At 47.8% G+C, this 13,795-nt stretch overlaps 1 long non-coding RNA gene across 1 annotated transcript; it reads right to left on the reverse strand.

Moving 5' to 3' along the window:
- Nucleotides 1-756: 756 nt before the first annotated feature.
- On the reverse strand, nucleotides 757-13,560 carry LOC129460830 (uncharacterized). Its single transcript, XR_008650314.1, has 4 exons — nucleotides 13,273-13,560; nucleotides 2,489-3,005; nucleotides 2,219-2,383; nucleotides 757-1,448 (listed from the first exon to the last, which is right to left on the reverse strand). It is a non-coding gene; the product is annotated as an uncharacterized lncRNA (long non-coding RNA).
- Nucleotides 13,561-13,795: the final 235 nt, after the last annotated feature.

The raw sequence follows: 13,795 nt of genomic DNA on the forward strand, positions 1-13,795 counted from the left end.
GTGGGGAAACCAGAGCACTGTAGCCCAGGAGAAAGGAGCTCCATTTCCAGCTTACACTGATTGTGGTCCCCCGTGAGAAGTCAGACCTAATGATGCCGGGGTTTTTTTTTTTTTTTTTTTTTTTGAGGCGGAGTCTCGCTCTGTTGCCCAGGCTGGAGTGTAGTGGCACCATCTCGGCTCACTGCAAGCTCTGCCTCCCGGGTTCAAGTGATTCTCCTGCCTTAGCCTCCCAGGTAGCTGGGACTACAGGCGCCCGCCACCACACCCGGCTAATTTTTTATATTTTTAGTACAGACGGGGTTTCACCGTGTTAGCCAGGATAGTCTCAATCTCCTGACCTCGTGATCTGCCCAACTCGGCCTCTCAAAGTGCTGGGATTACAGGCATGAGCCACCACGCCCGGCCTTCATTTTTTATTTAATTTTTCTTGAGGCAGAGTCTCATTCTGTCACCCACACTGCAGTGCAGTGGCACGATCTCGGCTCACTGCAACCTCTGCCTCCCGGGTTCAAGTGATTCTTGTGCCTCAGCCTCCTGAGTAGCTGGGACCACAGGTGTGCGCCACCACCCCTGGCTAATTTTTATTTTTCTTGGAGATGGGGTTTTACCATGTTGGCCAGGTTGGTCTCAAACTCTTGGCTTCAAGTGATCCATCCCCCCCATCAGTCTCCCAAAGTGCTGGGATTATAGGCGTGAGCCACCGTACCTGGCCTGATTTTTTTTTTTTTTTTTAATAGAGAAGCTGGCAAGACAGATTTAAGTAACATGTAACATCATAATTATCAGACTTTCTTCCTTAATATCTCCATGATTCAAGCCAGCAACAGTATATTGAAAGAAAAACAGTGGAATACCTCCATGAGAACCAAATAAAACATATTGGTGTAGACCAAGCTCGTCCAACCCACCTTATTTTGTTGTTGTTCTGTTTGTTTTAGGCTTTTAGCAGCCTGAAGCCATGGAGTTTAGTTTCTGTCTCTAGTGATAAGTGGAAAAGAGGGATGAGGAAGGGTCTTTACTGGTCCAACCACAAACAGAAACTGAGAACCCATGACTGTATTGTCTCCCTTGGACACCCCTGCTTAGTCTGTTCAAGCTGCTCTAAGAAAATATGTAGTGTGGGTGCCTTAAACAACAGACACTCATTTCTCACAGTTCTGGAGGCTGGAAGTCCAAGATCCAGGTGCTGGCGTGTCTGGTGTCCGGTGAGGGCTGCTTCCCAGCGTGCGGATGGTGGCCTTCTCCCTATGTCCTCCTGGGAAGGAAAATGGGAAAATTGGGCAGAGAGAGAAGGAACATCTCTCACATGTCTCCTCTCTGATAAAAGAAAAACTTCAGCCGAATTAAATTTAAAGGAGTTTAATGGAACAATGAATGATTCGCGAATCACGCAGTCCCCAGAATCACAGCCGATTCAGAGACTCCGGCACAACCACGTGGTGGAAGAGCTGTAGACATAAAAAAGAGAAAGATGTACAGAAATCAGAGGGGAGGTACAGAACAGCTGGATTGGTAAACAGCCCGGCATTTGCCTTAATTTAAATTTTTATTTTTGAGATGGAGTTTCTCTTTCGCCCAGGCTGGAGTGCAGCGGTGCGACCTTGGCTCACTGCAACCTCTGCCTCCAGGGTTCAAGCGATTCTCCTGCCTCAGCCTCCCAAGTCGCTGGGATTACAGGTGCCCACCACCACGCCTGGCTAATTTTTTGTATTTTTAGTAGAGATGGGGTTTCACACCATGTTGGTCAGGATGGTCTCGAACTCCTGACCTCAGGTGATCCACCCGCCTCGGCCTCCCAAAGTGCTAGGATTACAGGTGTGAGCCACTGCGTCCGGCCTGATTTTTGTATTTTTAGTAGAGATGAGGTTTCGTCATATTGGCCAGGCTGGTCTCGAACTTCTGACCTCAGGTGATCTGCCTGCCTCGGCCTCCCAAAGGGCTGGGATCACAGGCTTGAGCAGCTACACCCAGCCTGTCACCTGTGTTTGAACAAGCCCTCACCCACTCTTTCCCATGCGGTCCCTCACATCGCCTGCCTGGCATTTGAGTCTGTGGCCCTCATCCCCAAGTATGTGTCAGGATAGGACAGGTCATGCTGCAAGCAAACAGCCCCCATGTCAGGGGCTCACAACACTGAACGTTTTGTCTTGTTTGTGTTCCGTGCCTGCCGTGGGTTGTGGGGAGCTCTGCTCCATGTTGTCAACTCTCTGGGACTCACCATTTGCCGTGTCCAGGCAGAGGGACTTGGCAAATCCTGTACTGCTCTTGAAGTCTCCAGCCAGAAGCGACACACCCTTCTTCTGCTCACAGTTCATCCCCCACAGCAAGGCACATGGCCATGCCCGGCTTTCAGGGAGCTGGGAAGTACAGTCCTAGTATGTGTCTGGGAGGGAAAATGGGAAAATTGGGCAAAGGATTATAGTGATTCTGGGTGTAATCCAACATGCTGGTTCTCAGAAACCAAGCGAGCCTCAACTGTGCATCTCACCTGAATCTATCTTCTCAGCGTTCTGTGTCCTGTGGTCTCAGTGACAGGTCCTGTTCCTTTCACCTCGGGGCAAGCCCCAGCCCAGCTGGTTCCACCAATGCCAGGACTGGCCTGGATGCTTCTCCACTTCAACCCTGAGCCTGGGCTGAAGCTGCTGAGGCTCTGCATCCCACTGGCCTCCTTCCTCTGGATGAGGGGGTAAAGATGATTGCTCACAGTTGGATCTAGGGTGTCAGCCCTCTGGGAGCTGCAGATGCACTGTCATTTCTGGTGGGATGAAACACTGCCCAGACCACATCTGGTTCTGTGCCTCCATCTACCTGCCTCTCCTTAGCTGCATTCGCCACTGTGACTGGTGCAATACAGAAATGCTCACTGCAACCGGGCAAGGTCAATATTCTTATTCTGGACCTTCCTTACGGCCGGTAGGGGAGTGCTGGTCTCTATCAGCTCTCTGCTGCCACCGCCTGGATTCTTGAGAACTGCAGTGTCTGTGAAATCATGAAAAGTCGTGGTCCTGGATAAAGGATGGTAAAGTGTATTATATAACATACCATGTAAAGGCATGGGTCTGTGTTAGATAGTGTTTTTGTTCATCTGGTAAAAGTCACATAACAAAAGTCACATAACAACCCATTTTAAAGTACACAATTCAGTAGCATTTGGTATTTACAGTGTTGTAGAACCATCATTTCTGTCTAGTTCCAAAACATTTTTGTCATCCCAAAAGGAGGCCTTGTACCCATTAGACAGTCACTCCCCATTCCGACCTTTGCCTCAGTCACTACAAGCTGATTTGAGACAGGCCTCGTTTTGCATCGAGGGCAGTGATTGCTTCAGCAATCCACACAGGAGGAGCTTAGGCCCAGCATTCTGCATGGTGAGTGGAGCCTGGGGCTTGTCTGGAAGCTGGACTTGCTTGTACAGCAAGTGCTTTTTCTTTATGTGCGTGTGTGTTTAGGTTATTTGGGAAAGGATGGCTCATGAAAAGTATATGGTGGTGGTAGGGGAAAAACTTTAGGGTCCTGGTCAGCAATGTACTAGTCTTACCATCCTGTTCAAGAGACCAACCTTTCTGAGCTCCAGCTTTTTCATCCTTTAAAGATGGTAAATGACATTTATCTCGCATATTTACTTTGAAGATTAAAGGAGATAACTTATGCAAAGAACTGAGCAAAGGCTGGGCATGGTGGCTCACGCCTGTAATCCCAGCACTTTGGGAGGTCAAGGCGGGATCACCTGAGGTCAAGAGTTCAAGACCAGCCTGGCCAACACAGCAAAATGCTGTCTTTACTAAAAATACAAAAGTTAGCTGAGCGTGGTGGCGTGCACCTGTAATCACAGCTACTCGGGAGGCTGAGACAGGAGAATCGCTTGAACCTGAGAGGCGGAGGTTGCAGTGAGCCAAGATGGTGCCACTGTACTCCAGCCTGGGCAACAGAGCAAGACTGTCTCGAACACACACACACACCCCCCAAGCCAAAGAACTGAGCCAAGTGACTGTCAAATAGAGGTAACTGGTAGATGGTCCTGGTTCTTCTTCCTCATCATCGACAAAGCCTGAACTTTGACAACTCATTCTGGGGGCTTTACCATAGTAAGTCACTTGTGACTCCCAACTAGAGTTAGGAACCCAAAAAGCATTCATGGTATTTGGTTGCTGCTGTAGCTTAGATGACAATTTGCCAGTGTAGAAACTGCATTAGGGTTCTTCAGAGAAGCAGAACCAATATTCTGTATGTGTGCGTGTAGGCACGTGCTGCATGACATTCCAAACAATGGGCTCCATGGACCATGATGGTCGCATAAGATTATGCTGCTGAAAAAATGTCTTTGACCTGGTGCTGTCATAGGCCTTGTAACATCACAGTGCAATGCACAACTCACGTGTGTGGTGATATTCTAAACAGGCCAACTGTGCTGCCAGTTGTATAAAAGTCTAGCATATACCAGCCTGGCCAACATGGTGAAACCCCATCTCTACTAAAAATACAAAAATTAGCCGGGCACGGTGGCTCACACCTGTAATCCCAGGACTTTGGGAGGCCGAGGCAGGCAGATCATCTGAGATCAGGAATTCGAGACTAGCCTGACCAACATGGTGAAACCCCGTCTCTACTAAAAATACAAAAATTAGCTGGGCGTGGTGGCTCACACCTGTAATCCCAGGACTTTGTGAGGCCGAAGCAGGCAGATCACCTGAGATCAGGAATTCGAGACCAGCCTGACCAACATGGTGAAACCCCATCTCTACTAAAAATACAAAAATTAGCTGGGCTTGGTGGCACGCACCTGTAATCCCAGCTACTCAGGAGGCTGAGGCAGGAGGGTTGCTTGAACCCAGGAGGCAGAGGCTGCAGTGAGCTGAGATCCTGTCACTGTACTCCAGCCTGGAAGAGACAGTGAGATTCCGTCTCAAACAAACAAACAAACGAACAAAAAAATCCCCAAAAAACAAAAATTAGCCGGGCATGGTGGGGCACGCCTGTAGTCTCAGCTATTCCACTCAGGAGGCTGAGGCAGGAGAATCGCTTCAACCTGGAAGGCAGAGGTTGCAGTGAGCTGAGATCCTGTCATTGCACTCTAGCCTGGGAGACAGAGTGAGACTCTGTCTAAAAAAACCCCAAAAAACAAAACAAACAAAAATTAGCCAGGTGTGGTGGTGCATGCCTGAAGTCTCAGCTATTCCACTCAGTAGGCTGAGGCAGGAGAATCCCTTTAACCTGGAAGGCAGAGGTTGCAGTGAGCCAAGATCACGCCATTGCACTCCAGCCTGGGTGACAGAGCAAGACTCCATCTCAAAAAAAACCAAAACAAATAAATAAACAAAAGCCTAGTACGTATTATGTACAGCACATAGTAGTTGATAATCGTAATAAATGACTATGTTACTGGTTTACGTATTTACTATACTTTTTTGTTGAGATGGAGTTTTGCCTTGTCACCCAGGCTGGAGTGCAGTGGAGCAATCTTGGCTCACTGCAGCCTCCACCTCTCAGGTTCAAGCAATCCCCCCACCTCAGTCTCCTGAGTAGCTGGGACCACAGGCGCATACCACCACACCCAGCTACTTTTTTTGTACATTTGGTAGAGACGGGTCTCACTATGTTGCCCAGGCTAGTCTTGAGCTCCTGAGCTCAAGTGATCTGCCTGCCTCAGCCTCCCAAAGTGCTGGGATTATAATAGCCACGGCACCCGTGTATACTATACTTTTTAAACGTTAGAGCGTACTCCTACTTACAAAAACAAAACAACAACAACAAAAACAATTAATTGTAGAGCAGCTTCAGGCAGGTCGTTGTGGAGGAACCCAGAACTGTTGTCATAGGAGAGGACAGCTCCATGTGTGTCACTGCCCCTGAAGACCTTCTAGGGGGACAAGATATGGAGTTAGAAGAGAAGGATCTTGATGATGCTGACCCTGTGCAGGCTAGGCTAATGTGTGTGTCTTTCTTAATAAAAAATTAAAACGTTAAAAAAATTAGGAAAAAGATTATAGAATAAGGATATACAGAAAGAAAATCTTTCTATACAGTTGCACAATGCATATATGTGCATACGTGTGTGTATGTGTGTTTAGAGACAGCCTGGCTCTCTTGTCCAGGCTGAAGAGCAGTGGTATGAACATAGCTCACTGCAGTCTTGAACTACTGGGCTCAAGTGATCCTCCCACCTCAGCCTCCCAAGTAGCTGGGACTATAGGCATGTGCCACCATGCCTGGCTAATTAAAAAATAATTATTTCCTGCAGAGGTGGGGGTCTCACTATGTTGTACAGGCTGGTCTTGAACTCCTGGGGGATCCTCCTGCCTCAGTCTCCCCAAGTGCTGAGATTACAGGTGTAAGCCATCGTGCCTGATCTATGTTTGTGTTTTAAGCTAAGTGTTATTACAAGAGTCAAAAAATTAAAAATTAAATTTAAATTTAATTTAATTTAAAATTAAAATTAAAATTTAATTTAAAATTAAAATTTAATTTAAAATTTAATTTAAATTTACAAGTTAGCTGGGCACAGTGGCTTATACCTGTAATCCCAGCACTTTGGGAGGCCGAGGCAGATGGATCACCTGAGGTCAGGAGTTCGAGACTAGCCTGGCCAACATGGTGAAACCCCATCTCTACTAAAAATACAAAAATTAGCTGGATGTGGTGGCAGGCGCCTGTAGACCCAGCTACTCGGGAGGCTGAGGTAGGAGAATCGCTTGAATGCAGGAGGCAGAGGTTGCAGTGAGCCAAGATCACGCCATTGCACTCCAGCCTGGGCAACAGAGAGAGACTTTGTCTCAAAAATAAATAAAGTTTATAAAGTAAAAATGTTACAGTAAGCTAAGGTTAATTTATTCTTGAAGAAAGAAAAGTATTTTATAAATTATCGTAGCCTAAGTGTGCAGTGTTTATAAAGTCTACAGCAGTGTAGAGTAACGTCCCAGCCTTCACATTCACCCACCACTCACACACTGACTCACCCAGAGCAGCTTCCAGGTCTGCAAACTTCATTCATGGTAAGTGCCCCATATAGGTATACCATCTTCAAATATTTTCTTCGGTATTTTGTTGTAACTTTTCTACGCTTAAATACACAAATACTTACTGTTGTGTTACCGTTGCCTATAGTATTCAGTACAGTAACATGTTGTCCAGGTTTGTAGCCTACAAGCAATAGGCTCTAAGATCAAATAGGCTCCAGCCTGTGCAACATAGCGAGAGCCCATCTCTACAGAAAATAAGAATCATTTTTTTAAAATGGAGTCTGGCTCACGCCTGTAGTCCCAGCACTTTGGGAGGCCGAGGTGGGCGGATCACAAGGTCAGGAGATTGAGACCATGCTGGCTAATATGGTGAAACCCTGTTTCTACTAAAAATACAAAAATTAGCCGGGCGTGGTGGCAGGCACCTGTAGTCCCAGCTACTCGGGACTCTGAGGCGGGAGAATAGAGTGAACCCGGGAGGCGGAGCTTGCAGTGAGCCAAGATCGTGCCACTGCACTCCAGCCTGGGCGACAGAGCGAGACTCCATCTCAAAATAAATGAATGAATGAATGAATGAATGAAACGGAGTCTTTCTCTGTCACCCAGGCTGGAGTGCAGTGGTGTGATCTCGGCTCACTGCAACCTCTGCTTCCCAGGTTCCAGCAATTCTCCTCCCTCAGCTTTTGAAGTAGCTGGGACTACAGGCATGCGCCACCATGCCCAGCTGCTTTTTGTATTTATAGTAGAGACGGGGTTTTCCCCATGTTGGCCAGGCTATTCTCAAACTCGTGACCTCAGGTGATCTACCTGCCTTGGCCTCCCAAAGTGCTGGGATCACAGGCATGAGCCACCGCACCTGGCCTAGAAAATAATTATTTTTTAATTAGCTGGGCATGGTGGCACATGCCTGTAGTCCCAGCTGCTTGGGAGGCTGAGGTGGGAGGATGGCTTGAGCCCCGTAGTTCAAGGCTGCAGTGAGCTGCGATTATGCCACTGCTCTCCATATAGCCTAGGTGTATGGTAGGCTGTATTATCTAGTTTTGTGTAAATACACTCGATATTTGCACACGACTGATGATGCAGTTCTCAGAACAGAGAGAGAGAGGTTTATTATGAGAATTGGCTCATATGATTGTGCAGGCTGAGGAGTCTCACGATCTGCTGTCTGCAGGCTGGAGAACCAGGAATGCCTGTGGGGCGGTTCCAGTCTGAGTCCAGAGGCCTGAGAACCAGGGGGACCAAGGGTGCAAATCCCAGTTCCAGGGCAGGAGGAGATAGGCGTCCCCACTCCAACAGGCAGGCGGGGAGCAAACAAGGTAAATGACTCCCTCCTCTACACTTTTTTGTTCTATTCAGACTCTCATGAGATGAGTCCACTCACAGAAGGGAGGGCAATCTGCATGACTAAGTCCATGAATTCAACCAGTAATCTCAACCAGAAACACCCTCCCAGACACACCCACAAACGAGGCTTAATCTGGGAACCCCGTGGCTCAGGCATGTTGACACATAAAACCTACTATCACAGACAAGCAGGTCCAACGTGGCGGGTTCGGCAAGAGGATGGGCTAGGGCCTTAACCTGAGCAGTCCTGTGTACCCTCAACCGTTCAAGCTGCCAGGAGGCCCCTTTCCAGGATTGCACCACCGATCCCTGGAGCCCACCTCATAACCCTTACAGAAACGCAGGTAAACAGCGGAATAGTTAGTCTGGGACAAACAGGGAACACAGACAAGCCAGTCTGCAAGACCCTCATCTCCAGCAGGGGTCAGCGAAATGCCCCAAAGGCCAAATGGAGCCAGCTGCCTGTTTCTGAAAATAAAATGTCATGAGAACACAGCCACACCTGTTTGCTTTTGTGTTTTCTTCAAAATGTTTCTATTTTTTAATTAAAAACATTTAAAATGGACAAAAATTCTATATATTCATGGTGTGCAATCTGCTGTTTTGAAATTTGTTTACAGCCAGGTGTGGTGGCTCATGCCTGTAATCCTAGCACTTTGGGAGGCCGGGGCAGATAGATCACCTGAGGTCAGGAGTTCCAGACCAGCCTGGCCAACATGGTGAAACCTCATCTCTACTAATACAAAAATTAGCTGGGTGTGGTGGCGGGCACCTGTAATCCCAGCTACTTGGGAGGCTGAGGAAGGAGAATTGCTTGAACCTGGGAGGCAGAGGTTGCAGTGAGCCAAGATCCTGCCACTGCACTCCAGCCTGGGTGACACAGCAAGACTCCATAAAAAAAAATTGTATACATTATGGAATGGCTAAATTGAGCTGATTAACTTGTACATTACCTTACATGCTTATTTTTTTGTGGTAAGAACATTTAACATCAGGGCTGGGCATGGTGGCTCGTGCCTGTAATCCCTGTGCTTTGGGAGGCCAAGGCAGGAGGATACCTTGAGCCCAGTTCAAGACCAGCCTGGACAACATAGGGAGACCCTGTCTCAACAAAACAAAACAAAAAAACACTTAACATCTTCTCACTTAGCAAGTTTCAAGTACATGATATTTGGCTGTTAACTAGAGTCACCATGTTGTATGATAATAGGTCTCCTGAGCTTATTCCTCCTGTAACATCAAAATTTACATCCTTTGACCAACACCTCCCCAGGCTCTACCTCCCCATCACTTTCAGCCTCTGGTAACCATCATTCTGCTCTCTGCTTCTGTGAGTTTGACTTTAGATTCCACATATAACTGAGATCATACAATACAGACGCTCTTCAATTTACAGCGGGGCTACGTCCTGATAAACCCACTATGAGTTGAAAATACAGGTTGAAAATAATTTTTAATTTTTGAGACAGTGTCTCAGTCTGTCACCCTGACTGGAGTGCAGTGGTGCAATCATGACTCACTGCAGCTTTGGTCTGGTCTCAAACCATCCTCCTGCCTCAGCCTCCTGAGCAGCTGGGACTACAGGTGTGCACCATGTCTGGCTAATTAAAACAAATTTTTTTTTTTTTAAGAGATGGGGTCTCACTATGTTGCCCAGTCTAGGGAAATGCATTTAATATATTTAACCCACAGAAGGTCATAGCTTAGCCTAGCCTACCTTACACCTGCTCCTAACGCTTACATTATCCTCCAGTTGGATAAAATCATCCAACACAAATTCCATTTTATAATAAAGTGTTGACTATTTCATGTGATTGATTGCATACTGAAAGTGAAAGACAGAATGGTTCTGTGGGTACTCGAAGTACAGTTGTTACTGAACGAATGTCACTTTCTATTTTTTTTTTTTTTTTTGAGACGGAGTCTCGCTCTGTCCCCTAGGCTGGAGTGCAGTGGCACGATCTCAGCTCACTGCAACCTCTGCCTCCTGGGTTCACGCCATTCTCCTGCCTCAGCCTCTCCAAGTAGCTGGGACTACAGGCGCCCGCCACCACGCCCGGCTAATTTTTTGTATTTTTAGTAGAGACGGGGTTTCACTGTGTTAGCCAGGATGGTCTCGATCTCCTGACCTCGTGATCCGCCCGCCTCGGCCTCCCAAAGTGCTGGGATTACAAGCGTGAGCCACCGCGCCCGGCACGAATGTCACTTTCATACCATTGTAAATAAGGTCAAATCCATCACAAGTCAGGGACCATCTGTATCTTCCTGTACCTGGCTCATTTTATTTAACGTAATATCCTCCAGGTGCATCCATGCTGCAAGTGACAAAATTTTCTTTGTATTTTCTATGCTTGCTTTTACCTTGTATCAGCAGAGCCAAGCAGTTACAACAGAGACCAAATGGCCCCCAAAGCCTAAAATATTTACCGTTTGGCCTTTTTTTGGAGACAGGATCTCACTCTATTGCCCCGGCTGGAGTGCAGTGGTGCAATCATGGCTCACCGCAGCCTTGACCTCCTGGGGCCAAGTGATTTTTGCCCCTTAGCCTCCTGAGTAGCTGGGACCACAGGCGTGCACTACCACGCCTGGCTAATTTTTTTCAAGTTTATTTTTTGTAGAGACAGAGTCTCACTACATTTCCCAGGCTGGTCTTGAACTCCTGGGCTCAAGTGATGCTCCTGCCTTGGCCTCCCAAAGTGATGAGATTGTAGGCATGAACCACCATACCTGGCCTATTTGGCCTTTTACAGAAAAAAAATTGCCAACTCCTGATTTACGGTCTTAGGCAGGACTTGTCCCAGCATCTTCTCCTCCAGAGTTTCCTTTTCTGTCTCCCTCAAACAGGGTCCTCACCCTCCCGCCCGTATTCTCTCTGACCAACACTTGTGGTACACTCAGAGCTTCCTTTTTGCAGTTCTGGCTTTGGGAGTGTGACCCGAAGAACACTTGCATCAGAATAGCTTAGGAAAGCTTTTTAAAATTCATATTCCCAGGCTTCACCTGGGTCGCACCATACCAGAATTGGCCATGGGGCTCAGAAACCTGAAGCTCACTCTCTCCCCAGTTGAGACAGTCTCACTCTGTTGCCCAGGCTGGAGTGCAGTGGCATGATCTTGGCTCACTGCAACCTCTGTCTCCCGGGTTCAAGTGATACTTGTGCCTCAGCTTCCCAAGCAGCTGGGATTCCAGGCACCTGCCACCACATCCAGCTAAATTTTTTGTTTTTAATACAGATGGGGTTTCACCACATTGGCCAGGCTGATCTTGAACTCCAGACCTCAAGTGATCCACCCACCTCGGCCCCCCAAATTGCTGGGATTATAGGCGTGAGCCACCACACCCTGCCAGGTTTCCAATATATTTTCAGGCTAATGAAAACTTCACAAGCCCTGGATACTGTGCTGATAACACCCCCTGCATAAAAGCACAGCCCTGAGCTCTCTCCACTCTGCACACCACATCTTTCACTTTCACTGTCTAATAAATTTCCAGCCTAATTTCCTGCCTTTTAACTGCTTTATTTCCTCAGGAATTCTGAATCAGATCTCGGATGGAGGCAACTATATTGGTTCATATTTTTTTGCTTTTTAAAAAATAACTTACAAACCATGTAATTCACCCATTTTAAGGTGTACAATTAAATGATGCTTTAGTATATTCACATAGTTGTACATCTATCACTCCAAAAGGAAACCCCGTACCAGGAACAGTCACTCATTCCTTGCTCCCCTCCCAGCCCTGGGCAAACTCTCATCTTGTGTCTCTGTGGATTTCCCTCTTCTGGTCATTTCATATCAATGGAATCATACAAGTGGCCTTTTGTACCTGGCTTCTTTACAGAGGATAACGTTTGTGAGGTTGATCCATGTTGTAGCACGTATCGCTACTATATTCCTTTATTCCTTTTTTTTTTTTTAAATTGAGATGGAGTCTTACTTTGTTGCCCAGGCTGGAGTGCAGTGGCGCCATCTCAGCTCACTGCAACCTCTGCCTTCCGGGTTCAAGTGATTCTCCTGCCTCAGCCTCCTGCGTACCTGGGATTACAGGTACACGCTATTACCCTGGGCTAATTTTTGTATTTTTAGTAGAGACGGGGTTTCCCCCTATGTTGGCCAGGCTGGACTTGAACCCCTGACCTCAGGTGACCTGCCTGCCACAGCCTCCCAAAGTGCTAGAAGTACAGGAATGAGCCACTGCACCTTTTTTTTGTTTGTTTTTTAAATGAGACAGGGTTTCACTCTGTCACCCAAGCTGGAGACCACAGTGGTACAATCTCGGTTCACTGCAGCCTTGACTTCCCAGGCTCAAGTGATCCTCCCACCTCAGCCTCCCAACGGGCTGAGACTACAGGCATGTACCGCCATACCTGTTTCATTTTTAGTATTTCTAGTAGTGACGGGGTTTTGCCATGTTGCACAGGCTAGTCTCAAACTCCTGGGTTCAAGTGAGCCTCCCAACGTGCTGGGATTACAGGCATGAACCACTGTACCCAGCCTGCATTCTTTTTTCATGGCCGAATAATATTTCATTGTGTGGATAGACATTTTGTTTACCCATTCATCTGTTGATAGACACACGTGAGTTGTCTGCACCTTTTGGCTGTTGTGAACAAGGATACCTACTTCATCTCTTACCTTGGTCACAGGCGGCCTACAGGTCATTAGGCAGCTTAAAGACTGGCTGTTCTTCAAATGCTAGCTCCTGGTCCAATCAGCTGCAATGGAGGCCAGCTGCTTGGGTCTGGGGCCTGAGCATTCATCCAGGGCCCCCGCTCAGTATAGCGGCTCACAGTCATCTTGAAATTCTTAATTTTTGAACAAAGCACCCACATTTTCATTTTACGCCTGGGCCTCCAGATAATCTTGGTTGATTCCATTTTGACAATGGGGAATAAAGCTAAAGAATAAACCTACATTCTTGGGTGTCTGCTAAACAGCTGTCACCTCCAATAGAACCAAAAAGTGGCTGATACCTTCTGAGCACGGCTGACACAGATTTCCTGTGAACCAGTCCCGTCCAGCGAGGGGAAGGGGAGGCCGCTGGGTGTGCTGGGGAGGGAGGGCTCCCTGCCTCACGTGGACCAGCGGGTCTCAGGCTGGTGCCCTGGGTAACATCTGGCTGTGTCTGAAGACTTTCTTGGTTTTCACAACTGCGGGAGGGAAGGCACCTGGCAGGTAAAAGCAGGGACGTCACTGCATACCCTACAGCCCACAGGCGGGACCCCGATGTGGAAGTGGCCGGCCCCACTGTCAGCAGTGCCCAAGGGGAGAAAATCCACAGTGGGGATGTGGGGAGGAGCCCGCCCTGCTCCCGGAAGGGTCTCAGGGAAGAAGACGCTCTGCTGCCACCCAGCGGGCATCAGGGGAAACTCAACCAGGGAGTTGGTATCCCGCGGGGTCCACTGACCCTGGAATTGCCTTCCCACGACACCGACTCAGGAAGCTTCTACTCAGCGATCTCAGGTGGACGTTCTGTGCCATGCAGCTCAAAGCATC

This window comes from Symphalangus syndactylus, chromosome 13 (genome assembly GCF_028878055.3).
Source record: "Symphalangus syndactylus isolate Jambi chromosome 13, NHGRI_mSymSyn1-v2.1_pri, whole genome shotgun sequence".
Classification (NCBI taxonomy): Eukaryota; Metazoa; Chordata; class Mammalia; order Primates; family Hylobatidae; genus Symphalangus; species Symphalangus syndactylus.